Here is a 4,660-nt window from a genome sequence, read left to right on the forward strand (position 1 = left end):
TTCTGGGCTCCAAAATCACTGCAGATGGTGACTGCAGCCATGAAATTAAAAGACGCTTACTCCTTGGAAGGAAAGTTATGACCAACCTAGACAGCATATTCAAAAGCAGAGACATTACTTTGCCAACAAAGGTCCGTCTAGTCAAGGCTATGGTTTTTCCAGTGGTCATGTATGGATGTGAGAGTTGGACTGTGAAGAAGGCTGAGAGCTGAAGAATTGATGCTTTTGAACTGTGGTGTTGGAGAAGACTCTTGAGAGTCCCTTGGACTGCAAGGAGATCCAACCAGTCATTCTGAAGGAGATCAGCCCTGGGATTTCTTTGGAAGGAATGATGCTAAAGCTGAAACTCCAGTACTTTGGCCACCTCATGTGAAGAGTTGACTCATTGGAAAAGACTCTGATGCTGGGAGGGATTGGGAGCAAGAGGAGAAGGAGATGATAGAGGATGAGATGGCTGGATGGCATCACTGACTCGATGGACGTGAGTCTGAGTGAACTCCGGGAGTTGGTGATGGACAGGGAGGCCTGGTGTGCTGCGATTCATGGAGTCGCAAACAGTTGGACACGACTGGGCAACTGATCTGATCTGATCAGAGAACTGAGGTCTTGGGATAAACTAACACCCTGAAAACTACAGACAGGTGAGGACCAAGCACACAGGACCGCACAGCAGAAGCTCTGGGACCAGGAGCAGGGCTTTCGTGGCTCCCACAGCACACTGCTAGACGCTGACGATGGGCTACAGACTAAGCAAGGATCCCCACGTTTTCATGGATTTCATGTCCAGCATCCCCATCAGGTTTTCATGGGGAAGATGGGAGAAAAATCCCCTTGTTTGGCTGGGGGTGGGGGGAATAGTAGCCCTTTCAAAATATGTCGTGACAGAAGTTTAACCAAAGTTTGACTAACACACATTTGCTTCCATTGATCAGTGGGGACAAAATAGTTCAGCTCATTTAAGAGCTAAAGCACGGAAATTTGGAGGGTCTGTGTCTGACCTTTTCATAAGTAATCAAGGTACTCCTGTTAAGTCTCATTTAGTCTTATGGGGGAGACAGGTTCCTTGCAGTGAGCTTTTTCTCCCAACATAAAGTATGAGAAATCTCTTAATTGTCACTGTTTTCCAGGAGTATGGGGTTCAGATAACAGCACCATTAACAGTAAGGCTTTCCAAGGCTGATCTAAGATTCTTCACTATTTCTTCTCTGACTCTTCTTTTCTTTATGTAGATCTGAGTTTCTGACCCTTATCTGACCCTTTCCTTCTCTCTGAAGAACTTTAAAAACTGTTTCTTGCAAGGCAGGTCTACTTTTGCTTCTCAGAGATCTGTATTTCTCTTTTACTTTTGAAGGATAATTGTGCTGGATACAAAATTCTAGGTCATTGTTTTTTGTTTTTTTTTTTCTTTCAAAACTCTGAATATGTCACCCCAAGGTCTTCTACTATGCATGGTTTCCGGTAAGAAGTCTGATATGATGCTGACCTTTGTTTCTCTGCATGTAAGTTCATGGAGTGTGCAATGCTGAAACTTTGTTTGTCCCTCATTGGTTCAGTGCATCCTCAGAGACAAGTTCCCAGTACTGAGTGGCTCTGATCCACTTTTATTTTCCAGTTTTTTTTTTTCTTAAACTGTTCTTGATGGAGTGCCTCTAAGAGAAGCATGTAGGGTGCTCACTAAAAATGCAGACTCTTGGGTCCAAGCACTCTATGAGAATCTCTGGGAAAAGGACACAGGATTTTATATTAAAAACAAATCTCTAGGTGGTAAAACCATTGCTTCATAGTTACGTATTTTATGTCTCATATAATTATTTAAGAGTGATATTTTATGCTTTCCTATATATTTAGATTTCAATCCATCTTAATTTGCTTTCTGTTATGATGCAAAGGCATTCCTTGGTGGTTCAGATGGTAAAAAATCCACCTGCCATGTGGGAGACTTAGGTTCGATCCCTGGCTTGGGAAGATCTTCTGGAGGAGGGCATGGCAACCACTCCAGTATTCTTGCCTGGAGAATCCCCATGGACAGAGGAGCCTGACAGGCTACCATCCATGGGGTCATAAACAGTAAGACATGACTGAGTGACTAAGCACAACACATGATGCAAAAATCTAAATTAACTGTATTTTTAATGTTTTTACTTTAATTATGCCAGTAGCATTTATTAATAACCCATCTTTTCCCACTAAATTAAAGCATCACCCTTATGATAGATTGTGGAGTTTCTCACAGTTTTAAAAAAAGACGCATTCCTTTATTCTTTTTGTAAAGTATCACGTACTAATCATAAAGAATTTATGACATGCAGAAAAATTAGGTTGTTTTAAAAACCCAGCTGTCTTAGATTGAACAGTATCCCCCCAAAATTCATGTCAACCTAGATTTGTGAACTTATTTGGAAATGTGATCTTTGCAGATTTAATTACATTAACATGAGATCTTTTAGGATTAGTGAAGTCTTTCAGTCATGTCTGACTCTTTGCGACCCTGTGGACTGTAGCCCACCAGGCTCCTCTGTCCGTGGGATTCTCCAGGCAAGAATACTGGAGTGGGTTGCCATTTCCTTCTTAGGGTGGGTCCTAATTAAAAGAATTAGTACTAACATAAGAAGGGAACCTGGGCTTCCCAGGTGGTACAGTGGTAAAGAATCCGCCTGCCAATGCAGAAGACACAAGAGACACGGATTCAACTCCTGGGTCAGAAAGATCCCCTGGAGAAGGAAATGGCAACCCACTCCAGTATTCTTGCCTAGGAAATCCCATGGACAGAGGAGGCTGGTGGGCTACAGTCCATGGAGTCACAAAGAGCACAACTCAGCACACATGGAGAAAGAACAGATGCACAGTGAATGCCATGTGAGGGCAGAGACTGAGACTGAAAAGCCAAGGAAAGAAAGCATGCGACTACCAGAAACTAAGACAGAGGCGGGGGATACAGTCTTCTTCCGAGGCTCCAAAAGAACCAACCTTGCCAACATCTTGAGTTTGGACAGCTGGACCCCAGAGCCACAAGCGACTAAGTTTCTGTTGCTTTGTGCCACCAGTCTGACTTCGGTGCTCTACTACTACTACTACTGCTAAGTCGCTTCAGTTGTGTCCGACCCTGTGCAACCCCATAGATGGCAGCCCACCAGGCTCCCCCATCCCTGGAATTCTCCAGGCAAGAAAGCTCTAGGAAACCAATATATCAACTACCAAGAAATAACTAACTTTAACATCAAATGGCCCTCATTCCAGATATATTTAGTTCAGTCGCTCAGTTGTATATGACTCTTTGAGACCCCATGGGCTGCAGCATGCCAGGCTTCCCTGTCCTTCACCAACTCCCAGAGGTTACTGAAACTCATGTCTGTTGAGTTGGTGATGCCATCCATCTCATCCTGTGTTGTCCCCTTCTCCTCCCACCTTCAATCATTTCCAGCATCAGGGTCTTTTCCAATAAGTCAGTTCTTTGCATCAGGTGGCCAAAGTATTGGAGCTTCAGCATCAGTCCTTCCAACGAATACTCAGAGCTGATTTTCCTTTAGGATTGACTGGTTTGATCTTCTTGTAGTCCAAGGGACTCTCAAGAGTCTTCACCAACACCACAGTTCAAAGCATCAATTCTTTGGTACTGAACTTTCTTTATGGTCCAACTCTCACATCCATACATGACTACTGGAAAAACCATAGCTTTGACTAGATGGACCTTTGTCAGCAAAGTAACACGGCATTTAGCATGATGTACTCTGCAAATAAGTTATATAAGCAGGGTGACAATATACAGCCTTGATGTACTCCTTTCCCAATTTGAAACCAATCCATTGTTCCATGTCTAGTTCTAATTGTTGCTTCTTGATCTGCATACAGATTTCTTAGGAGGCAGGTAAAGTGGTTTGGTATTCCCATCTGTTTAAGAATTTTTCAGTTTGTTGTGATCCACACAGTCAAAGGCTTTTGTATAGTCAATAAAGCAGAAGTAAATGTTTTTTTGGAACTCTCTTGCTTTTTCTATGATCCAACGGATGTTGGCAATTTGATCTCTGGTTCCTCTGCCTTTTCTAAATCCAGCTTGAACATCTGGATGTTCTTGGTTCATGTATCATTGAACTCTTGCTTGGGGAATTATATTTAAGCATGAAGTGTAGTGTGAAAGTGTTAGTCACTCAGTCATGTCCAACTCTTTGTGACCCTATGGACTGTAGCCTGCCAGGCTTCTCTGTCCATGGGATTTTTGCCATTTCCTACTCAAGGGGATCTTCCTAACCCTGGGATTGAACCCCGGTCTCCTGCACTGCAGGCAGATTTTTTACCGTCTGAGCCATCAGGCAAGTCCATAATATGTATACACATATTATATATGTAACAGATTGAGAGAAATATTTCCCATACAAGGTAATTCTGTACACTCTATATCATTAATTATTATTTTACTTGAATGGAGAAGGCAATGGCAACCTACTCCAGTACTCTTGTCTGGAAACTCCTATGGACCGAGGAGGCTGGTAGGCTTCAGTCCATGGGGTTTCGAAGAGTCAGACACGACTGAGCGACTTCACTTTTACTTTTCACTTTCATGCACTAGAGAAGGAAATGGCAACCCACTCGAGTGTTCTTGCCTGGAGAATCCCAGGGATGGCAGAGCCTGGTGGGCTGCCATCTATGGGGTTGCACAGAGTCG

The sequence above is a fragment of the Bison bison genome, unplaced genomic scaffold (assembly GCF_000754665.1).
Source record: "Bison bison bison isolate TAMUID 2011002044 unplaced genomic scaffold, Bison_UMD1.0 scf7180017864527, whole genome shotgun sequence".
NCBI classification, from domain to species: domain Eukaryota; kingdom Metazoa; phylum Chordata; class Mammalia; order Artiodactyla; family Bovidae; genus Bison; species Bison bison.